The sequence below is a fragment of the Meriones unguiculatus genome, chromosome 9 (genome assembly GCF_030254825.1).
Source record: "Meriones unguiculatus strain TT.TT164.6M chromosome 9, Bangor_MerUng_6.1, whole genome shotgun sequence".
In the NCBI taxonomy this organism is placed as follows: domain Eukaryota; kingdom Metazoa; phylum Chordata; class Mammalia; order Rodentia; family Muridae; genus Meriones; species Meriones unguiculatus.
The window spans coordinates 9,722,768-9,747,652 of record NC_083357.1 but is presented as its reverse complement, the minus strand read 5'-3'; the positions used below and the strand labels follow the sequence as shown (position 1 = coordinate 9,747,652).

Sequence of the window (24,885 nt, the reverse complement as noted above, 5' to 3'; positions counted from 1 at the left end):
TCAGGTAGAAGAGTTTGGGCATGCTTAGTTTGCCTCACAAAGATGGAGGGCACGAACATTTCTGGGTGTGCTCATCTTTCTTCAAAAAAGGTAGCTGACAAAAGGAAGAAGCTGCTTTGAAGATGCGTTGATAGAAGAGTTTGGGCAGTGTGCCCTGGCATGTATCTTTTATCCCACCAATTGGGAGATAGTGGCGGGGGGGGGGGGGAGATTTCTGTGAGTTTGAGGCCAGCATCTGTGCGCTTCCCAGACGTGCTTTCTGGGTTCTGGAGCTTCCACTGGGTTCTGGAGCCTGGTGCTGTGAGAGTTCAATGCTTTTTTGCTTTTTTTCAATACTTTTCTCTCTCACAAAAGTGGTCTCTTCACCCACCAGGAGGACAAGGGACATGGCTGCAAGCAGCATAATAAGTTGGGTCGGGTTAGTGGGTCTGTGGGTGAGTGAACCCCCACGAGCTTGCCTCCTGCGCACGCTTCCAGTTGCCCTCCCCCACAGCATACTGCTTGAGAGAACGGCCCTCCATTCTTCTGGTCTTCAGAGACTCTTGGCTCAAGAAAGTTCAGCATCGCCTAAGAGGAAAAGGAAACTCAAAAGCTGGATTGGAGAGCTGTCTGCTGGAAAAGGATGCATCTGGCCGCTTTGTTTCAGAGGAAGGGAGGAAGGGCACCAAATGCTGGTGGCTTCCTCAAGGCTGCCCAGGCTCTGGGGTGTCTGTTCCCCCATAGCTCTGATTGCCAGGCTGAAGTTCAAAGATGGCTTGGCAGTTGTCTTCTAGCTCACAGCCTGATTGTGATGAAAACGTAATACCAATGGGGGCTGGAGAGATGGCTCAGTGGTTGCTCAGTGGCTGCCCTTCCAAAGGACCAGTGTTCAATTCCCAACCTGCGCATGGCAGCTCACCACTGTTTGTAACCCCAATTCCAGAGTATCCGACCCCTTCACAAAGACATACATACATGCAGGCAAAAACCAATGCATAGAAAATAAAAATAAATAAATCATTTTTGAAGGACTGAGTCAAGGCTGTGTGAATACAGGTTGTGCATGAAAGAAAGTGTCCCCAAGTAAGCGCACAGTTAAGAAGTCCACGGAATCCCCAGGGCCGGCATAGAGGCCAGCCTTTAGAATGAAAAGTATGCTAACTTCCACAGCTGTGGGGAATAGACCACTGCTCTTAAACTGGGAGGTCTGTGTTCCCCCTAAAGCTCTGGGGGCCACCTGAGAGTCTCAGTTTTCAAGCCTCGCCCTGTACTTCCCACAGAAGGTTTTCTTTGCTGTGTTAAGGAGTTTCAGAGACTTTCTACCTGGACTAGCACCTTCCTTGGTGAGCTGAGTACTAAAGATAAACGTATGAGATAAAATTATTGCCCACATTCCCTTTAAAGTCCTTAAAGTTAGGCTGGAAAGACAGCTTAGCTGCTACAGTGCTGGTCACCTGAATGTGAAGCCTGAGTTTGATATCCAGAATCTACATTTAAAACTGGGTATGATGGTGCGCAGTGATAATGCTGTACTAGGGAGCTGCTAACAGAGGTCCCTGGGATTTGATAACCAGGCAGCCCAGCCTACTTTGTGAGCCTGAGGCCAGTGAGTGACCCTGTCACAAAAAAAAATAAAAATAAAAATAAAATAAAATGGTGGAGGGTTTGAGGTCAGCCTGGTCTATGTAGAAAGTTCTAGGGCAGCCAGAGGTACATAGTGAGATACTGTTGAAAGAAGGAAAGAAGGAAGGAAGGAAGGAAGGAAGGAAGGAAGGACAAAAAGAGAAAAAGAAAGGAAGGAACAGAGGAAGGGAGGAAGAGAAGAAGGAAGGAGAAAGGGAGAGCAAGCAAGTAGGGGGGGAAGGAGGGTGAAAGGAAGAGAAAAAAGCAAGATGGACACTGAGGAATGACACTTGAGGCTGACCTCTGGCCTCTACAAATGCACGCACGTGTTAAATGCACCTGAGCACACAGGAACATACGCATGAACACACGATAAAAAGATAAAATCCTTCAGTACACAGAAGCACTGTATTTTGAGAGCCTTTTGTAAGATCTGAGGCCCACTGGGGACACCAGGCTCGGCAGAGGCGTCCCTTCGCCCACTCTAATCAGCGAAAAGCGGGTGTGAGCTGACCGTTCCCAGTCAGAGGTGCCAGATAATGTTAGAGCCGGAAGCAGAATTCAAGCTTTCCAACTTGAGTCCCAAATTCAGAATAGTCAAATGTTTCAATTTTTAAAAAACTTTTGAAGATCATCATGCTTCTCTGGAAGAGTTGTTTAAAATCCCTGTCGCGGGAGGCGTATGTTGCCCCTGGATTTCTCTTCCAGCCCTGAAATAATCTGGAAATCTAAGGCCCGCTGTCCTGGGCGGAGAGAATTCCCTGCGTCCTGTTCTTCTGTCGCCCTCTGGTGGCCACTGCGCAAATAACTAACACATCCGCGAATCCTAGCGCCCTGTGCCTTCTCTTCATTTACTCCGCATCTCTGCAGCAGGCCATGAGAAAGTGAAGACGAGGAGCCATGCATGGTGTGTATGCATGCCTGGGATCCCAGTCCCTGAGAGGCTGAGGAAGGCCAGCCTGAGTTACATAGTCCCGTCAAACAAAAGAACAAACAAACAAACAAAAAGGAGTTATTTTAAAAATGAAGCCAGGAGGTAGAGCGTGACCCTCAGGTCAGCACTGATGTTAGATAATGACAAAATCACCGGACCTCTGCCTTAAAGGTGCGTGTAGACTGCACAGAGCCAGGGCGGCTGGAATGCTCTCCGCAGGGGAAAGGGCAGGACTGAGCTCTGAAGGGCGGGCGGGGGGCGGGGGGTGGCAGCAGAGCCTAAGAACGCCCTTATTTGAGCTTGTCCCTCCGCTGAAGTCGCCAACTTTTAAAGCGTATTCTCATCAATAAAAATATTTAAGTACCCACCTTAATGTTGATTCATACATTTCGTTTTTATATATTTCATTTGTGTGTGTGCACACGCCTGGATCTGTGTGTGTACGTTGGTGTGTGTGCATGTGTGTGTGCATGTATGTGTGTGTCATGTGTCGTGTGTGTGTATGTGTGTGTGTGTTGCTCAGAAGACAGTTTCTGTGAGGCAGCTCCTGCTTCACACCACGTGGTTCTGGATGGCTGGGCTGGGTGTCGGGCACCTTTGCCAGCCGAGCCACCTGGATGGCCTAGGCTCTGCTCTACCTCCAAGAAAGAGCCCCACACTGAGCGAGCACACTGAGTGTGCCGCAGCTGCGCCTTTGGAGGACACCCTTCAACCAGATCCATCCTGGCAACGCCTGTAACCTCGGCATTTGGAAGAGGGTTGGGGGTTCCAGGCCTGTCCTCTTCACCCACACGCGGTGGCCTTAGTTGAGTCGGCTAACAGTTGCCGTGATCCCTGACGCCGACTAGCTGCTCCTGTAAAGGAATGTCAATGCTTTATCTTTTCATACTGGAAACAAGTCGGTTTGGTTTACATTTGTAAGGTGTCCTAGTTTGGTCTCTGCGGTGACAGAGCACTGAGCAGAGTCAGTTTGCTGGAGGAAAGCACTCATCTGGCTCCATCTGGCCTCAGTCCATTGAGGACCGGGAGGCAGAAACCGTGGTGCAATAAATGCTGGATACCAGCTTGCCCCAGCTCACGCTTAGCTAGCTTCATTATGCCATCCAGGCCCGACCAGGGATGGTGCCATGCGCTGGGCCCTCCTACACCAACTAGCAATTAAGAAAATGCATCATGGGCCAATCTGATGGAGTCAGTCTTCAGTTGAGTCCCTCTTTTGCTGAGTGACTCTAGGTTTGTGTCACAGCTGAAGGTGGCTGTGACACAGTTAGAGCTTCCGGCTTTTGAGGCCACATGATCTTGTTTTTACGGAAGGGGCACTTACACCAGCTTCAGCCTCAGATCCCCTACCCATTTCCAGCATCCTCTCTCCACAGCACAAGTTTATTTCGGGAGGCCAGCACTCTTGCCCTCTCTGCTGCAACATAACCTTTCTTTGAAATGACAAGCCTTTGTTTTTTTAGGTGCATTTTGCTGATCCCACTTCTACCAGGAAAGAGGTCAATCAACTTGAAATGTCGTCTGTTTGTAAAGAGAACATTCACGATTGCTCTTGCATTTACCACAGGGGAAGCCTTTCGCTTCCGTTAGCATTGATTGCGAGACACTGTATTCTTCAACCCATTTACTCTCGGGGTTTTTTTCTTCCGAGATTGAGCAGGAGACCTTGAACATGCCATCCAAGCGTGTGCCCCTGAGCCACACTGCCAGCTCCTCTCGGTTCATTTGAAGCCAGGGTCTAGGAAACTGCTCTAGTTGGCCTTGAACTCTCTATCATCCTGCTTCGGCCTCCTTGAGCAGGGATTGCAAGCCCACACTCATACACCTGGTTTACTTATTCTACTTGTTTACAAGAAACTGCAATGTGTTTTTTTTTTCCTCAAGCTTTGTTGAAACAAGCGCACCTACAGAAAGTGAGAGAGAGACAGAGAGAGGGAGAGAGAGTGTGTGCGAGGCCTGCTAGTGAGCTCCTAAGCCGGCGGCATGCTGCTCTGTTCAGCAACCAGCTCCCTAAAAAGAGCTGAACTTGAGGCTGGAGAGATGGCTCAGTGGTTAAGAGCATTGCCAAGGTCGTGGGTTCAGTTCCCAGCGCCCACACAACAGCTCACAACCACTTGTAACTCTAGTTATGTGGGATTTGATGCCCTCTTCTGGCCTCCTTGGGCACCAGGCACACGTGCGCTATATTACATACACACGTGCAGACAAACATACAAATCAAATCAAAGACATAAAAATTTAACAGGAAAAACAAAACAAACAACAGAACTTAGTCAGTGGGAGCTCTCATCAGTGCTGGTGTTTGGATCCTGAATGTCCCACAAAGGCCCACACATCAAAACCTTTGTTCTGCGGCTGCGCACTTCTTAAGAGCTGGCGCCCAGTGAAGGGCATTAGGTCATTGGAGACGACCTGTGGCATTGCTCTTACTGGGCACGGTGGGACCCTGATCTCCTCCTCTTTCTCTGCTTTGCTTCCCAGCAATGCATAAGAGACTGGTTCTGTTCCAGCACAGGCCCCAGGATGATGTGCTGCTATCGGCCCAAAGCGGGAGGGCCTGCCACCGCTAGGTGGAAAGGTCCAAACCCTGAGCTAACATAAACCTCTTCTCTTCCTAAGCTGATTAAGCAGAACATAAACACCTCACGGCCTGGCGAGCAGCTGCCGACAGGATGTTGCTGGTCACAGAGCTGAGGCGAGAAGAGACGCAGAGCGGCTCGCCGCCGTAGGATGTGGCCTTCCTGCATACCCGCCTATGAAATAGAAGGAAGTGAGCTCCGCGGATTTATCGCCCATCCTTTTCAAGTGACGCCAGTCTTGGTTTATGTGTTTGGGGGGTCGTTTTCACATGTGTGGATCTTATGACGTGCGCACACGTCACAGAGTCAGAGGACAGGCTGTGTGCAGGAGTCCATTCTCTCCTTTCACCGGGGGGTGCCGGGGACTGAACTCAGGTCACCAGGCTTGTCAGCTAGCACCTTTGCCCACTGAACCCAGTTCATGCAATTTAATTTTTAGTAATAGCTCTTTATTGAGTAGCACAAAAGATTCCTAAGAGTTTTACTAATATGTCTCTGTGATCCAGCAGAAGCCAGGGCCACGGCCGGTGTCTGTCTTTATCTAAGAGACCAAAAGGGAGGAAGGAAGAGAGAGAGTGAGCTAGCAAGTAACACTTAATTCCAAAAAATGTCTGTCACACTCGGATTTATTCCATGTGGTAAAATTTTGAAGTTAAGTAATTTTCTTAAGAGAATGATTTCAAGGGCTTAGTAATGGTTTGGGTGATAGAACACTTTCATGGCGTAGGTCCCGGGTTCAAATCCCACTGCTACAAAACAGATAAATAACAACAATGTTGCATTGACAAAAACATTAATTTATAGGAGCACATCACAGAACATACTGTAATTCCAGTGCTCAGGGTGCTGAGGCAAGAAGATCCCGAGTTTGAGGTCCGCCTGGGCTACACAGCAAGCCCCTAGGGTAAGTGGAATATTAGGAGAATAATTTCCAGGCTGTAAGTGAGCACATTGCTCCGTGCATGCCTTCTTTCTCTTTGCCTCTCAAGAGCGATTCTGTGTTTCCCTTGTACTGTTTTTAACACATACTGTTTACTAATACATAACGCCACGGTTACCATGGTGCCTAGAATGTGCTTTCCCCCGATTTTTCCAGCCCGGCTGCTGAGGGTCTGGACAGACACCGTTACATTTAAACATATGTGCGCCGTAGGCCGGAGTCCTGTGGGAAGAGCCCCCTCCGCCAATGAGGCGCGGCCGCGGCACAGACGGCTCGCTGGATCCGGCCTCTCCTGCCTCTCCCAGGGCTGCCAGCGGAAGCCCCTTGGAACTGGGACACAGTCTCCTCATCTGACAAACAGAGACAGTGACAGATGCACCTTACCAGGGTCTTGGGGTTTGAATGGAATTGTGCCAGCGAAGCACTCAGCAGAGGCTTGGCAGTCAGGACACACTCGGCTTGTGCAGGGGTCGCTGGAGAAGCTTTTAAGCTGGCTGCGGAAATGATTCACACTCACGGATGGTGATATTTTAATAGATTCCCACTCCCTGATAATCCCGCTCTCTCTCTCTCTCTCTCTCTCTCTCTCTCTCTCTCTCTCTCTTCCTTTGCATTTCCTGTTGAACAGAGCGGAGTTGGCCAGCACTTCAGGTGTCGAATGATGATCACATGGCTGGCCTGCAGATCTCCCCCTTGCCCCTCTTACGTGCTGCAGCTCACTTCCATTGTTAATTTTAATAATCACCATACCTCAGGAGTCTCCATCCTACTTATCTTAAAAGTTCTTTTTTCTTTTTCTTTTTTTTCTTTGACAGGGTTTTGCTATACAACCCCAGCTGGCCTAGAGCTCACAACCCCCATGCCTCAGCCTCCTGGGTGCTAAGATTAAAGAAACCACCAAACATAAGGGTCCATCCTTGCCCCGTCTGATTCTTTAGTGTTTTAATTCCTTGGGTCCAGTCACTGGTGCGTTGTGCGTGTGCAGAGCAAGACGGGGTTACAAGAAGAGACAGATGCCCCTCCTCTCCGAGGTTCACTCCAGTCTCCGCTGGCCGTGTTTTCACCTCACGACATCACCTGTAAGGCTTGTTCTCTCACACATGTGCCGGTACAGGTGTGTGCAAGTCCCTTCGGCACTGTCTCAGGCTGGAGCTGCAATTCGGCTTAGTGCACGCGTGGGGCGGATGTTTTCTTTGCCTGATGTTCCGGGTTTTGTTGTTGTTTCAATTTATAAAGACTAACACAGACAGCCCAACCACACCTCAGATTCCTCCCTGTGACACTGTGGCTCAGTCTCTCTCTCTTCAAGATTTATTCGTTCTGAAATGTGTGTGGTATGTGTGTGCGTGTGGGTGTGTGTCTGGGATTTGGTTTTCTCTTTTCTGACCGCCCATTTCTGCTTTAAGCTTTGTCAGTTCCTTCTATTTAACTTGGTCGTGTTCTCTTGGCAGTCTTTTAAAGTTCCGATTGAACTATTTCTTTATAGTTTTTTTTTTTTCTTCATGTTCAGTTACTAAAGCTTTAGAAACCCACCTTCTGTGCATGGGCTCAGCCTTCTCACTGTAGAATGAGTATTCTAGTCAATCTTTTCTAAACAGTCTGTACTTGCAATTTCTATTTCTCATCCATTCAAAGGCTGTGCTGTGTAGGAGTGCGTTGGTATTTGGTTCTTTCCTCCTCCTCCTCCTCCTCCTCCTCCTCCTCCTCCTCCTCCTCCTCCTAAGACTTGGCATCGATGCTCTGTTTCTCTGCAGTATAATCCAAGATCGTGGGCACCATAATACTTTGTCTTGGACTGTGTTAATTTTTCTCCATGAAGACTGAGAGCTAGAACAGAGACTCAGTTTCTGGAGAGACCATCTAGACTCAGGGAAAGATTTTGATAGAACCATCTTCATGTAAGTCAACTAGATTGCTAAGTCAAATTTCAACTTCATGGCAGATGGCAGACAACACATCTTCTTGTTGCAAGGGCCAGGCTCTGCGGCAGTCTTAGAAGTCAAAGGGGACAGACATGTGCAAATAAGAGGAGGGACAAAAGGAAGGTAAGGAGTTAGTTTGCTCAAACCTCTGGAACGGGGTTTAAATCTCTGACGCCATTCTTAGCAGACCAGCCAGCTACTGAGATTTACATGTGAGGGGACATGAGAAACAAAAGCAGAGGGGACTTGAGAAATGATGGGAAGACAACGTTCATATCTGAAGAAGTGAGGACCTAAGGCAGACAGGACAAGGCTGGGATGGGGAAGGGCTGAGGGGGGTCTGTGTGCTTGTGTGTTTAGGGGGAGACGTGTGCTCTGCTCCTCGTTCTGCTGTGGTGGCCACTAGATAGGGAGGGAGGGAGGTTGTGGAGAGAAACTTGGGGTATTCTGTGCCAGCACAGAGTGACAGAGACGAAGCAGTGGCAGGGCCAGTGGGACCTAGAGGATCTTCAACATGGTTTTCCTTCTCCATTTCTTTTTTTTTTTTCCTTGATGGGAGAAGGGACGTGCAGAGACTAGACTCAGCACTCCAAGATCCAAGCGCCCTGAGCAAGTGCTCTGTCACGCAGCTACCCCTCAGCTGTGGGTGTTCTTGAAACAGGGCCTGTGTGTCTCAGGATGGCTTTGAATTAAGTAGCCCAGGCTGGCCTCAAACTTGCTATCTTCCAGCTTTTGCCCCCTGGGTGCTGAGATTGACCAGCTTCCTGTTTTCTTTAAGCTGCTCCTGGGGTGTTTATTATAGGGCAACCGCTTGTTTGGGGGCCTGAGTCCGTGAACTAAGTCAACCCAAATAGAAACAGTCAGGGCCTCTTTTCTTCTCCCTCCGATGTCCTTACAGAGCCTACGGTCTGATCCTAGATGTGTGTAAGGAGTGGGGTGCTGCTGCAGCTGTAGTGGGGGCGTGGAGACCTGGCTTCCTGCTCATTCCTTCTACTCACAAAGTTTCTGGTCTTACAGGGGCCTGCATCCAAGTGTCTCATCTCCATATTCCAACAGATTGCTACTCAGCCCACCCAAATTTATGACTTAGCAGATCTGGTAGCTTTCTGTGGGAAACGATCCCAACCTCAAGTCAGGAGCTGATGGGCGCCAATGGGAGTAGCGGCTGGGGCTAGACTCGCTCCTTCTTTGGATTTAGGATCATGTTAGGACTTAAAAAGATTCCCCATGTGTTAATGAAAATAAAATAAAAAGACAGAAGAAGCCTTCAGTGTGCTGAAGGCAGAAGCAGTGAGGATGCAGCAACTTTGCAGTGAAGAATTCGTGCTGCTGGAGACCTGGAATTTGAGCAGCAGCTTGTGGGGCAAGGAAGGCTGGCCGCAGTCAGAAGCAACATGTGGTCAGGCTGAGGGGGAGGTGGAGAAATCACAAAGTAAGGATTTGGCCAAAGTGAGAGCGTTAAGAATAGACAGCATACATATTTAGGTACATACTCACACGTTCAAGGCTCCTTGTATGTGTTCTGAAACAGAGAGGTAAGATAAAGTACCATTCAGAGCAGGGACTGACTACCTACATCACAGTGTCACAGATTCCAACTGGTCACATCCTTCAATGGAAGACGGGCTCCCATCCCACCGAACACGCCTGAATCTGCATTCTGTGTGCTCGAATCAAACCGGGAGGAATGGCCATTGCTGTCCAGTCTCCTCCTGTGCCGCTGCCATGGTGGTATCTCTCCTCCTACCACCATGGTGTGGGGTGGCCCAGGTCCCCAGAGAAGGAGAGGCCAAAAGGAGGGGTACCAGGGCAGCCATCAAACAAAGACGCAATGGGCGCAGTACATGGTGCCCAGCACAGGAAGGCGTCCAGCCAACCTTGGGAGACTGACCCACCCAAGTGTAGAGATAGTCAATGCTGTGTGTGTGTGTGTGTGTGTGTGTGTGTGTGTGTGTGTGTGCGTGCGCGCGCGCGCGTGCGTGCATGCGGAGGCCGGAGGACAACCTTGAGATGCCTCAGGAGCTGTCCACCATGTTTACTGAGACAGTCTTTCAATGTCCCGGAATTCACCGAGTAGGCTACTCCAGTTGGCTAGCAAACCCAAGGATCCACCTGTTTCTTCTTAGCTGGTGCTGAGGTTACAAGTGTGTGGGGTTGTTTGTTTGTTTGTTTGTTTGTTTTTTAAATGTGTGTTCTGGGGATCAAACGCAAATCCTTGTGCTCGAAAGGCAAACACGTTAGCAATCAAGCTGCCCCCTCCCCAGCTCAATGGCTGTCCGAAGCCATTCAGTGCTGAGGTGGTTTGTTATGCATCCGATTGCTACAACAGATGACCTCAGTGTCTAGTGATGAGGAGCTTATGGAAGGCAGAAGTCCCTCGGATAAACCAGAAATGAAGTCACTAGCCATCCAAGGGAGGTTAGCGGGACAACTTGGCAAGTCCTCCCCTTTAGAGGGAAGCAGGGTTCTACTCAGTGTCCCTGATCCCTGGATTTATTAATATAGCCACCCATGTGGTTCAGCTTACATTGCTAGATCCTTCCTCCTCAGCCATAGCCTCCTCTGTCTACCTGCAGGATCTCTAGCACCAACAAAGGGCCCTTGTTGGAGTTATGTGCTGCAGAAGGCATTTTTAAGAAAAATGCTTTTATCAGAAAAAAAACATATATAGTAGCGTCTTCACATGGCTTAACCACCTTCTTAACCTTGATGAACAAGTAAATGTGGAATTGCCAAGAGCATCCGTCCACTTAGCACTATTGTGAGCCCCCTGGACTTTCCCCTAAAATCAGTTGTGGATGGAGAGCAGATGAACCATTAGAGGATGGTGGACACGGGATCCAGAAGAGAGGGATTCATTTCTGCTACCAGATGTCTCAGTGTTTCTGACCTAGGGTAGGCCTCACTCTCCTCATCTCAAAGGGATTCAACAGTTTTTGAACTCCCACTGTGTGCATGTTGTAGACAGTTGAGATGCATTAGCAGACAAACTAGGCAAAAAGGCAAACATCTATGTATTCTTGGAGGTGACGTGTGTGCCGGATAGGGGACAAAGGTAAATGGCATGTCACGCCAGGAGATGATTCATTCTATGGGAATAATAGAACAGGATGAGACACAGGAGTGTCGAGGGAGAAGAGACAGCCTCCAGGAGTAATCAGCTCCCTCCACGGTAGGGTAGGCTCTGCTGAGAAGCTGAGCTTTGCAGGAAGACTTGAGGGAGTGAGGAAGTTGCTGAGTAGACCCCTGGGGAAGAGTGTCCTGGGTGGGCAAAGGTCCTGAAGGGGGAAGGGACTGTACATAGGAAGAACAACAAGGTAGTTTTGGGTGGGTAGGGCAGAGAGAGACTATGGTTAGGAGTCAGATGTTTAAAGGTTTGGTGGGGTTAAGGGTGGGTCCTTCAGGCCCTTCAGCCACTGTAAAGCTTTACCTCTGACGGTATAGGAGCCATTGGATGGTTCTGAGCAAAGCAATGCTATATCCCAATGTGCTTTTGTTATTTTTTTTTGAGACACTATCTAATGTTGCCCAGGCTAGCCCCCAACTTTACGAGGATGACCTTGAACTTCTGATCCTTCTACCTTCCAAGCACCAGGATTACCAAAGGATTACCAAGCCTTTTATGTGGTGCTAAGAATGCAGCCCAGAGCTTCATTTGTAATAGGCAAACATTCTACTTCTTTTTGTTTGTTTAGTTGGTTGGCTGGTTTTTTTGTTTGTTTGTTTGTTTTTTGTTTTTTTTTTTTTTTCTTTAAGACAGGGTTTCTCTGTGTAGTCTTGGTTATCTTAGACTCAATTTTTAGATCAGGCTGGCCTTGAACTCCTAGGGATCCACCTGCCTCTGCCCCCCAGAGTCCTGGGATTAAAGGTGTATGTCACTGTTCTACTTTGAACTCTAAATTAAGGGTAGATATGCAGGGGATGAGGACAAGGAGGTCCAGGAGAACAATGATGATCTTTTCCCCAGTTTATTTTCTACTGTAGACTCTGAGGCAATGAAAGGCTTATGAGAAAGGAAGGGAGAAATGAAGAGTTGTGCTACTCTCTCTGACAAGTCAACTTCCCCTCTCCCCCCAGCTATGATCGCAGACTGGCCCTGCTGACTTTCTGTCTTGTCAAGACTAGTAGGACATATTTGTTTGCCCTTAGGCTCATTGGTAGAGCTCATCCTGCAGGTGTGACCTGGCCGCTGGGGGTAATCTGACCCTGGCTGGGGCTATTTAGGGAGGTGGGTGATCAACTATTCTGAAGAAAAAACAGCCAGTCAATAATGGCTGGGACTTAAAGACTAGGCAAACAGCCAACCTGGTCCAGGCATAGGGGTCTAAGCAGAAGCTTATAGCCAGGATGTGCTGGCAAGTATGGACCAGGAGGAGAGGAATTTCTCCTGGGCTTTTGATATTCCATTGTCACTCTCTTTCCACACAACACAGGGAAATCCAGGGGCTGCCAGGGGCAATGAGGTTGTCAGTGAACGCAATTAAAGGAAAAAAAAAAAGGAAGAAGTTAGGTGTGGTCGTGCAAGCATTTAATCCCTACACTCAGGAGGCTGAGGTATGAGGATCACAGATTTGCAGTCCAGCCTGGACTGTGTAATAAGCCTCAAAACCAAACCAAAACAAAGCAAGCTGTTTGTGGAATTAGCTGCTGAGCTGAGGTAGCCCAAGTCGGATACCTGGAATGATGTAATTACCTGATAGCTAAGAAGCACGGGGGAGCTGGGCCCTCTAGTTGGATCACGGCCAACTTGAATGAAAGCAGCTGTGTCTCCTAAACAAGCCTGCTTCTTCAAGGATTTTATCGAAGATGGTGTTGTCAGCCAAACAACTGCTATGTGTTCAGACCTTGAGAAACCCTAAGAAATTGTAGATTCTGTTTGATTGTTTCTTAGATTCTGTTGCTGTCGTCGTCTTTGGTTTGTTTCTTGAGACAAGGTCTCCATATAACTTGCTGTGTAGACCAGGCTGGCCTCCAACCTGCAGAAATCTTCCACCACTCTGGGCCTAAGAAATCAAAAGTTAAAAGATGATCTAGATTCTTACCCCCATTCTGTACACATGACCTCGATATTTTCTCTCTCTCCCTTTTTGGTCTCCAGAACTTTCAGTCAACATCTTTTGCTTATCTCGTTTGGATCAAGCACTGAACTCCCCAGTAGATGCTCAGAGCTGAGTTTTCGAGGTCCTTCAGCTCTGTTTGTTCCAGAAGCACAGAGAACGGCATAGACGCTAAGGCATTGGTCACAAGGACTGTGACACAGGACCCCAAGGAGGAGGAGATTAGACTTGTTAAATTTTGGAAGGTAAGATAAAGAGGGAAATATATTACAGAAAAGGAAATAAATAACTACAACAGCTTCAGCCCACAAAAATATGAGTTTTGATTACCTATGATGTTTATTTTAATACAACCTATATGTAAGTTATATTAGACATATAAGTATTTATATAAAATGTAAGTATTCATACTCTTTTTAAACTTTATTGATTCTTTGTGAGTTTCACATCAGGAGCCCCAGGCCCACTCATCTCCCTGCCCCCTCATATACGCCCTTCGCCCTTGCAACCTCCCCCAAAATAAAAACATACAAAAAAATAGAGAAACTACCTCATCATGGAAGCATAGTGTGTCACGTGTGTCCCACAGTACATCCCTCTGTCCACACATCTTCACCTGCAAATGTTCATTGCAATGAGTCATTGGTCTGGTCCGAGATCTCTGGTTTCTGTGACACCATCAATACTGGAACCTCATAAGGACTCCTGGTTATCCTGGTGTTGTGTTGTGGAGATCCCGCAGCTTGAGAACAGTGGGACAGGCCCTTTCACAGGTTCCAACATTTCGCAGATGATATAGATTTTGGGGTGGGCCAATTCAGACCCCTGGATCTGGGCCTGGGCAGTAGCTGAGCTGGTGAGCGCCCTGACTCTCTCTTGTCCTCACCACCAGGGTGAGCTCTTCAGCACTGCTCTGGCTAGGCCACCAATGCTGCCATCTGCAGGAGCAGGGTCAGCTCTCCTGCTCTCCTGCCCAAAGGGGAGGGGGTGCTCACCTGCACCCACGCCTCCAGAGCCAGCTCCACTGGGCTGCCCAGTCAAGGGAGAGACTCACTCTCCCAGGTGCCGCAGCCTGGGATAGGGCTACCTCTCCCTCGCTCTCGCCCTCAGGGCAACTCCGAGGTTGTGTGGGGACGGGGCTTTTGAATACTCTTATGTATTATTCTGAAAGGATTAAGAATATAATCTTTAAATAATGAGACATATTCATTGTTGTAAATTCCATTTAGCCAATTAATTTTTACAAAATACCATTAATTTTATTAAATTCCTGTATCCTATATAGTCACCACTAACTCACGAACAAAACTATGACATGGAGATGACTATATATATATATATATGTATATATATATATATATATATATATTTTTTTTTTGCTAGTCTTGTTTGCTTACATTAACAAGAAAAAAGTGAAGTGAGGATGCGTGCCAAGACTTTACTCACTGGAAAAAAAGCTTCCTGGGTAGTAATAAGGTTTCGCTGAGGACCCCAGGCTAGTCTTCTGAGAGGCAGGTAACACTATGCTGACTAACAACTACAATTTCTTTGCTGAATCAAGTAATAGTTTCTAATACTGAAAAAAAATAATTTCTCAGAATTCCACGCTAGTCATAATAAATCTACTGTATATTGTTAATGTTTTTATATAATATCTATGTAATTATATAATATTTACTCCATTGCTTTTTTTAACATCAAAACAATAAAGAAAATAATAATGAATCAAGCCCTGATTTGTGAAAGTTGCTGATTGCTGTGGGTAAACATTGTCCCTGTTGCTAATTTCAAGCCACTAATGTGACAGTTATTTTATGGTATTTCTGATGTAGAGATACCATAGGAAGAAACAGCTCCAAGTCAGTGAGCTGGAATGCTTAGAATGTGGTGAGCTGAGAGATTTACTACTTTTGTCTTAACATAGGTTAGTTAAGTTAATATAATCTGATTTCTAATAAAGACTGTATTTCACAACAACCTTGCAGTTTCCTGGAAGAGAGCATGGGCTTGCCCAAGCTCTCTTCTGCAGCCTGCTGCTCCTAACACACAGTAAGAATTCAGTTTGCGACCACTGGTTTCCTTCTATTAGGGAAGAGAAAAAAAAATGGGAAAAGATTAGCAGAGGTGAGTCTAACAAGCTCACGGTGGAGAGTCCCAGAAAGCCTTGACGGGGGCTGCCCATCCTTTGTCTAAGAGCTTTCAGACTCATTTTCCTCCCTGGAGCGGAGACCCGCCTTGCCCTGTGCCAACCTCCCTCCCAGGCTGGCTGGGCGGGACGGACTTCACACACTGCCAAGGGGCATCAGCAGAGAGTCTCCAGTGGCTCTGGCCACCTCGGGCTACAGCAACACACGTAGACAGTTGTGCCTTTGCCACAGAGAGCATTTCTAAGAAGAGAAGCAGGAAAACATGGCTCCTGGCACTCATGTGATGAATGAAGCGCAGGAGGATGCGCTGCTAGGGCAGAGATAACGCAACCCCGTGTTGTTCCCTGACAGCAGCATGGGCTCCGCGCGCTAGCCTTTAGCTCGGGGCAGCTTCGGGTGCTTGCTCCCAGGCTGGCTGAGTGTGCCGGGTGATGAGTGTGCCGAAGCTTTGGAGAAGAGAACAGCCTTTACTTTGAAGCCTCAGCAAGTCCTATCTGCAGCCTGGAGACTGCAATAAGGTTTAGGTAAACCGGGTTTAGAGGAAGGTATGTCCACAGCCAGGTGAGTTGATGATGTAAGAAAAACCTAGCTGACCTTGACCATAGCAGTAATCTTTCTACATGTCCAAAAGAAAGAACTGACTTTTCTTGTGTGACATGACAGTGTCAGGGTGGATACCTGTCATGCATTTTTCCAGGTCTGTGTCATTATACCTTCCTAAGGCTATGGAAGCTACAGTACCAAATGTGGACCCTAATGTTAATCAGCTGTGAGTGTGGTCATGAAATGTCAATGTGGGTTCATAAGTTGTGGTAACTGTGTCACCCTGGTGCTGTGTTGATAATGGAGCCATGTCTGTATAGGGGTAGAGTATGGAAAATCTCTGAAGACTTCTCAAAAAAAATTTTTTAAGTGCTATGCTACTTAAATAATGTTTAACTTAATTCTCAATCATAATGAAGATAAAATGAGAACAAAGTATGATATGCTATTAAAAGCACATTTTAAAAACTGAGACACTATCCTCGAAATGTATGGTCTCAGACACAGATAATAACACTTACACAAGCATACTTCCTTTCCACACTGAACGAAGCACATTCTCCATTACATACGCCACCATTGTGACGACAGGCCTTCCAACAGGCCCAGGCAGGACGCCATGGGCTTGATCCCTCTGAAACAATCAGCTAAAGCCATGCTCTCTTCCTATGTGTTGGTTCTGTCAAGAATTTCATCACAGTGATTGTGGTAGTTTGAATGAGGATGGCCCCCACAGGCTCATATATTTGAATATTTTGTCATCAGTGGAACTGTTTGGAGAGACTTAGGGAGGTGGCCTTGTTGGAGTAGGTGTGGTCTTGTTGTGGGTGTGGCCTTGTAGTGGGTGTGGCCTTGTGGTAGGTGTGGTCTTATTGTAGGTGTGGCCTTGTTGGAGTAGGTGTGGCCTTGTAGGAGTAAGTGTGGCCTTGTTGTGGGTGTGGCCTTGTTGGAGTAGGTGTGGCCTTGTGGGTGTGGCCTTATAGTAGGTGTGGCCTTGTAGTGGGTGTGACCTTGTTGTAGGTGTGGCCTTGTTGTAGGAGGTTAGTCACTGGGCATAGGCTTTAAAGTTTTAAAAGACCACACCAATGCCAGTCTCTCAGTCTCTCTCTCCCTTTCCTTCTCCTCCCAGCCCTTTCTGCCTGCTGCCTTTGGAGAAGATATAAGGCTCTCAGCTACTGACTACTGCTCCCGTGCCATGCTCGTCTGCTTCCCACCATGATGATCATAGACTAACCCTCTAAAACCGTAAGCAAGGCCCCAATTAAATGCTTTCATTTATAAGAGTTTCCTTGGTCACGGTGTCTCCTCACGACAGTAACAAAGGCAGTGAGGCAAAAGGCACTGTTATGATCTGAAAATAACCCAACCCAACCAACCCCTCCACCCCCACCCCCGTTTGAATACTGGTTCCCAGCTGGTGTTGCTGTTTTGGAAAGCTGTAGAGCCTTGAGTGAAGGAAGTGGGTCACTGAGGAGCAGGACTCAAGGATTGTCGCCTGTTCCTGCTTCGGCCTGTACTCTGTTTCTGATCCACTGAGATATGAAGAACGAGCTGCTTCAGCTACCGTGCCTTTCTCACCGCGGTGAACTGCCTGTAGTCCCTGAACGTAGGCACCAAAGTAAATTTTCCTTACTGTAAATTGCTTCTTCCAGATATTTTTCCCAGTGACAAGAAAAGTAATTAAAACAGAAGATTGGTGTCAGGAGTGGGGTTGATGTCATAAACCTGACCATGTGATTCTTAGGACTTTGGAACTGGTGGATAGGAACAATTTGGAAAAACTTGAAGTTTCAGCCTAGCAAAGCCTTAGGATACTAGATTATAGTATAGACTACTGTAACTATTACAGTATTTTAGTGTAGAATAGCATAAGTATGACAATACTATAATGAATATAAGTATTCTTATAAAATACTATAAGATGGACAACTCTGGTGGCAGTTGAGAAAACCAGAATGCTGAAAGAAATGGAGGAAACAAATGGGAACATGAACTCTGTTGGAAATTGGACTGGAGTCTAATTGTGTTACATTCCAGCAAAGAATGTGTCTGTGTTCTGCCTGTGTTCTGAAAACTTGAGTGAGAATGGATTAAAAAGTAATGGTGGAGGAAATTTGAAGACAGTACAGCATATTGCTGGCTGCTTTTAGCCGTGTTTAAAGGAAGTCAGGAGCAAAAAGCAGAGCAGAATAGTTTGAAGAGTATTGGTGTTAGCTCTTCTTTGAAGGTCTGGTAGAATTCTGCGCTGAAACCATCTGGCCCTGGGCTTTTTTTGGATGAGAGACTTTTGATGACCACTTCTATTTCCTTAGGGGATATAGGACTGTTTAATTGATTTACCTGGTCTTGATTCAGCTTTGGTAAGTAAAATTGATCAAGAAAATTGTCCATTTCATTTAGATTTTCAAATTTTGTGGCAGATAGGCTTTTGAAGTAAGACCTAATAACTGTTTGGATTTCCTCAGTGTCTATCATTATGTCCCCCTTTTCATTTCTGATTTTGTTGATTTAGATAGTGTCTCTCTGCCTTTTTAGGATCAGAAGGAAGGGGAGGAAGACCTCCCCTATCAGTGGACAGGGCATGGGTGGAGAAGGGGGAAGAAGAGTGGGATTGGGAGGGGAGAAGGGAAGGAGCTATAAGAGCGATACAAAGTGAATAAATTGTAATTAATAAAAATTAAAATTAAAAAAGCAGAGTAGAAAGATTTTAAATACTTTGTAGTTTGATGAGAGAGAATGTATTTGAAATGAATAAAGGGACCAAAGTTTTAAAAGAATTTAACACCATTAAAAAGAAGTCTTCAGGGCTATCGAGATGGCCATGCAAGCAAGAAGCAAGCCTGGCAACCATCAGTCTCTAGAACTAATGGTAGACAGGAAAGAACCAACCCCAGAAAGTTATCCTTTGACCTCCACACTCACACCAGCATGCACACTCATCCACACATCATGCGCACACACATACGCACAAGAATAAGAGTGCGGTGGCTACTAGTCCGTGCTGTGCAAACAGGGGCATCTGAGTTAAAATCCCCCGAATCCCTACAGCTCCAGGATCAGGGAGCAGACACACGAGGATCCCAAGAGTCCATTAACCCGCAGTGAGAGATTCTGTCTCAAGGTAATAAGATACGTGTGGTATAGAGAAAGATGCCTGATGGCCTCCACCTGCATGCACGCAGGCCAACGGGCCTGAATGCTCACAAGCATGCACTAAACACAACACACACACACACACACACACACACACACAACCTTGCACTTTGTACTAGACAGTAGGAAAATATCCTTGAAGATTCTTAATGTAGAAGTGTGTGCCTTTTCAAAGGCAGGGAATTTGTAAAACTCCTTTTTTTTTGTAAATTTGTAAAAAGGAAGAAATTACGTCTTTATTCTTCCTAACCACTAACCAAGGTTGGTTTTGCGTTTTCTTCAGTCATGAAAATAGGCGACCCCCCACCAGAACACTGACAGCCCCTGTGAGTATAACTAACATTACAGTTACCATAAATGATTCAGAGTAGCAACTCTGGTTGTCATTGACATTATTACAGTCATCGGAGTTTGAGAGTTTGTGCTGCTAAAATACATTTGTTACCATACTATGTTTCAAATATTTTGATAGTTGAGGCTTAAGGTAATATTGTGGTATATTTTAGACATTTAAAATTTTAATTCTGCAACTTTACTGGGAAGGAATGAAGCCCCATCCTCGAGCCCAGCCGGCAAAAAGCCTATTAGTGCAATTCTTCACCGGTCTTTTAAATAATAATCCTGCCCCTACCCCCACCCCCCACCCCCCAGCTTAGTCCCTTTCTTCAGGACTTGGGGTTGTGCTGGCCTCTCCTCTCAGGGGCTGACAGGAAAGACTCAAGATGGTACATTCAGAACTCATCAGAGCTTAGACCGCGCAGGGTCCCAGGAGAAAGGGAAAGCGGCAAGTTCCTTCTCTCCTGATTCCTTGGTTCCCATCAAATCCTGCCTCAAGCAGGAACCACGTGGACACTCTCCCGGATGACCTGGGGGCACCTAAGCTTCGGCAGCTGGCTGAAGGCTTCCCCCCAGCGCGGCAAGCCTGGCCCAGGAAGCTCCTCCTGACCAGACTCGCCTTTTCAGTGCGGTGCGTAAGCGTTGCCCTCCTCCCGGACAAACCCTCTGAGCTTCTCCTTCCGAGGTTCCAGGAGAGGCTAATAAGCACTATTAATTGGGACCTAATTTGCATGCCTCGTGCGTGAACGGCGGTTTGTAGCTAGCGGGGGATCAAAGCTGGCTTACGCCGTCTGCCCCACCCACCACCGCAGGGGCTCCTCCAGGCTCAGAGAGCTCAGAGGAGTAACTCACTTAGTATGCTAGGAGCCAGGGCGTCCTGGAAATGGAATTGACACGCTTCCCCCAAGCCCTGAGCGACACAAAGGAAACTCATCCACAGGGCATGATTGGGAGGGAGGCTGCGTGACGTAGGCTGAGCGCTGTGTGCTTCAGCCAGCAGCGGCAGATTTTGCAGGCGTCCCTGAAGCCGGCGAGGACAAGCAGGCTTACCTTAGAGTTCTGAAGAGGTGGGGGTGGGGTTTTACTTTGTTTGGCTGGCTTTGGGCTTTGTTTTTTTCTGTCTGGGCTGGTGGTGGTATTGAGCCTTTAAGCACTTTGCATTTCTAATTAGCCCTAAGCCTGGCGGTGGCTCGGTGGGTCTCACTGTGCACACGCCCGCCCCCTGGCTCGCCCAAGTGCTTGGCAATTAGCGCTGCAAAGACAGGCGAGCCTGACTGGCAGCAGCTTTTTCAAAAAGACTCCCCAGCCCTCTCAGCAACAAAGGAAACCCTCAGCATCTTGGGTTGTAGCTGTCATCTGATCCCTCTCTTTCCCCGTCTGCCACCGCTGAGGGTGTGTTTGGAAGGGTGTTCGCGTTTGAAGTGTTGGCACTAACGTTTTGGTAGAAATTTGTAAATCTTATATGTGAGGGCAATGCCTTGTTCGAAATTTGTCATGACTCCTAAGAGATAGAAAGGGGGTGGGAGTGTTCACGTCTAGACCTGAATGGGAGTAACAGTGTGGGAAATGGCTTGGTTAACCCTAGGCATACCCTCTAACCCAGCCATTCCAGAGCAACACAGAACTGTGACAGAATTTCTTCCCCCACGAACCACTGGGATGTACCCACCTGCACTGTTTGTAAAAGCCCCAACCTGGAAGGTGCCCAAATGTTCACAGTAGAATAAATGTCTAATTGTGACAGAGTCACACAACGGTACACTATACAGCACGGAGAATACACACAGCTACGTATAAGACATCCCATAAATGCAAAGTTGACCTGAAAACCCCAGGCATAAAAAAGAATGTTCTGCCTCAATCTGCTTACAAAAACACAAAAGTAGAAACTAGGTAATGGATGGTGTAGGTGGTGGTATACCTTTGAGGGGGATAAGGTTCCCCTGAGGGTGAGTAATTATACCTTTATTGAATCTGAGGGCAGTGGTGGTACATGCCTTTAATCTCAGTACTTGGGCGGCAGAGGCAGGCAGATGTCTGGGTTCAAGGCTACCCTGGCCTATACTATGAGTTCCAGGACAGCCAGCGCTACACAGAGAAACCCTGTCTCAAAAAAAAAAAAGAGGAAAAAAAAAGAAAAGAAATAAAGAAAAGAAAAAAATGAAAATCTGCTGAATTGTAGATTAACATATGCACTTCCTGTACACATATTAAACTCCAGGAAATTGTTTTAGTTCAAAATGGGGGTTAAGGGCTAACTCTCATTCAGTAATTGGAAGAACACTGAGTTGGCCTCCCTAACCTGTGAACTGGGTCAAAGTGTACTAGGGAGAAATCGGGTCTCCTGTGAGGGGTGCCCCAGCCACTGACTAACTACCTCACTCTTCCCAGCAGCAGCCTTAAAGGGACAAGCTCCAGTGAAAATCTGAGAGCTGATGGGAAGAAATGCAGCCACTGAGAGGGAAAACCAAGCATTAGGACCAGGCGGGTGTAACTATATTCAGAATTTATGAATGGCATTTCCTAGGCATTTCTGGCACGGTGCCAAAAGAGCAGGACTATCATCTCAAAGTCCAGAGAAAATGTTTAAGGGTTTAAATAATGTGTAATGACACCAAAAATGAAAAATACAAAATACAATCGGTATGATAAATATTTACTTTAATGTCCACAAACAAAACGTAGTATTATGGCCAAGTGAATCAGTGCTTTTTATACACTAACAGCTACATTAATGTCCGGGTGCTGCTTGGACTGCAGTGCATCTGGTGAGCTGACAGGTTTCCAAACAGTACCCTCACTTCTGGTCCACAGCCTTCTGACAGCATGGGGAGTTAGTTACAGATAACACAAGTCAACACTGACTTGCCTATAACATATACTGAAAAAAGGAGTAATATCAATATTTCATGTTCACACATAATTCAGAACATAATTCAGTGTTTTTATTGCAGCAAGAGATGCATAATGAATTCACCACTTGAGTATTTCAAGTGTACAGTTCAGCACATTAATCGGTCCCAGTATTGTTTATCTGCTGTCATTATCCATGTCCCCAAATGAAACCACACCCTAAACAGTAACTTTCTTTCCCTTCTCCTCTGGCCCTTAGCACCTGCTGCTCTACTTTCTGTCTCTGTGGATTTGGCTACTCTAGGTGCTGCCTATCAGCAGACTCATCTGTTTACAATGGTTTAACCATTTCTCACCTCCCAAAATTTGTATGTTGAAATCCTAGCACCCAGCATAGAGCTATCAGGAGATAGGGACCTTGGGAGGAGATGGTCACAGGGGAGAGTTGTAGAATTAAAAGATACCACATAGAGATTGTTCATGTTTTCCATCCTGTGAAAATGCTGCCGTAAGAGAGGTCAAAGAGAGCAGTCACCAGAAACTAGATCTGCCTGTACTTCACTCTCGAGTTCCCCAGGCTCCATAACATTAAGAAGTAAAGTTCTCCTGCTTATGAACCACCTAGTCCCAATATTTTGTTACAGTAGGCCAACGGAATAAAGACAGCATCATATTTTGTGTAGCCATGTATCCACCAATGGAAACTTGGGCCGCGCCCACCTTTTGGCTGTGGTGAATGGTGCTGCCCTGAACAATGGTGTGCAGACACCTCTTCAAGGCCTTTCTTTTGATCCTTTAGCTGGGAGGAGGGATTGCTGAGCTGTGTGGTTATTTGTTTCATGTTTCATTTATCTGAGACAAAAGAACAGCTATTTTTAAACATCCTCAACTACTACTTGAATGACCCAGATGAACACATTCCTCAGAGTTGCCCTTCTGCAGCTCTCTCCCACACCGACTGCAAGCCAGCCAGCTCCTCAGTGCTTTCGCTAATAAAATACAGAGGAAGTGAGACTTGGCCACTTCCCAAGCTAAGCCCTAATGGGCCTGGCAGCCTCTACTTCCTCCATCTTGGAATGCTTGCTCTTAGCATAGTCCGTCTTGGAAGCCAGCCACTAAGCTGAGGCAGTACAGGAAGCCAGCCACTAAACTGAGGCAGTACAGGAAGCAACATGGAGAGGTCATGAAGAGAAGACCCAAAGCCCACAGCAGACAGCCTGATTCCACTCCTAGTCAAGGTCCACCCTACTGCTAGAGCATCTAGTCACTCCAGCCTCAGCCCAGGCTCCTGCAAGACTTTGGATCCCTACTGTCCTTGCTTAATGCAGAAAATCCACCCTGTGAGAGACAGTCCAGTTATGTTAAGCCACAAAGTCTGGAGGTCACTTGCTACACTGCATCAGATAAATTTCCAACATTTAGGAAAAGAGGGCAAAACATGTTACATTGAATCGTTATGGGTAGAAGCTGAGAGATCAATATGGGCCTTAAGACTTTAAATTATCTGGCTGGAATATGGTCCCTCCAATATCTCAAGCCTGCCTAAACTCAGCAGTTGGAGTGTGTGTGTTGTTTTAGTTTGGGTTTGGGGAGATGCTTTTTTGATCTCACTATGTAGCCCTGGCCATCCTAGAACTCACTGTGTAGACCAGACTGGCCTTGGATTCATAAAGATCCACCTGCCTCCTCTTCCTGGACGCTAGGAATAAAGGTGTGCTCCGCTATGTTTGGCTGCATTTTTTTTTAATACAGTTGTTATAATGATGGTTGTTTGGTTAAGGGCCCAGCTAGCCCAGAACAGAACATCAGCTAGCTTTTAACCATCCTTTTACTGCAGGAGGCTTCTCTTACACACATGGCTTGGCTTTGGGAGGATTTGAACTCTTCATCAGAAGCTTCCTTTCTCTCAGAAATTACTGTGCAGCTAAGGCCCTGGTCATGCTTTTTGGAAGATTGCAGGTGAAGTCAACCACTTCTGACCTTGGATTCCTTTCAGCTCAGAAAATAAGCAGCCTGAACATGCAGCTCTAAGGGGTTGGCAGAAGCATGACCTCATTCACACAGTCCTGGATCCCTGAGCCTGCCACTGCCGGGCTCTGGGAGGAAACCAGCTTCCTCCTCCCTCCATTCTCCCACATGTTGGCCACACTTACAGAACCCGCTCTGCCCTTAGGGAAAAGGAAAGGTAAGGCAAGCGTCCTTTGTTATTCATCTTTAGATATGAGCATGTACTGGGTGCCAAAGAGGCCCTGTGCTGGGCACTGGGCATATGTTGGTAAATAAAGTAGACATTTTCTTCTTGTCACAGAACTATAACCCAGTTTAGACATGAAGAAAAAGAAAGAAAGCTGAAAGACAACAAAATTGCCCCATCTCTTCCTGCCCTAGGAGCCATTTGCATGGCTTTGTCTCCTTGAAGTGTCCTGTCATTTGGGGGCAGCTTAAGTACAACCTCCTTGCAAAGGTCTCTTCTTCCACCAAACCATCCAGAGCAGTAGTTCTCAACCTTCCTGCTGCTGCGACCCTTTAATACAGTTCCTTATGTTGTGGGAACCCGCAACCATAGTTATTTTTGTTGCTACTTCATACTTGTGATTTTGCTACTGAATGCATGATGTCCAGTAGATGTTTGGAATCATGAAAATAGTGCTGGGGCCTCCTCATCACTGTCACAATCTCTTGGTGGGTATATAACCAACACATGCAAATTTGCCTTTCTTGAAGACCTCCAGGCAACATTCAAGAATTTACCAAAAAGCCAGTGCCTCCCAGCCACCTTCTGGAGCCCCTCCGCCTCATGTTACCCAACACTGGCTTTG

General features: G+C 46.9%; 1 long non-coding RNA gene across 2 annotated transcripts; it reads right to left on the bottom strand.

The window, feature by feature from the left end:
* Positions 1–5,450: 5,450 nt before the first annotated feature.
* Positions 5,451–20,204, bottom strand: LOC132656413 (uncharacterized). 2 transcript variants are annotated; one of them, XR_009594159.1, is made up of 5 exons: positions 20,066–20,204; positions 13,585–13,650; positions 12,671–12,980; positions 9,475–9,499; positions 5,451–8,046 (listed from the first exon to the last, which is right to left on the bottom strand). It is a non-coding gene; the product is annotated as an uncharacterized LOC132656413 (long non-coding RNA). The 2 variants fall into 2 exon arrangements; XR_009594158.1 differs by lacking the exons at positions 5,451–8,046; positions 9,475–9,499 and having other exon boundaries at positions 11,749–12,980; positions 20,066–20,202.
* Between the last annotated feature and the right edge of the window lie 4,681 nt (positions 20,205–24,885).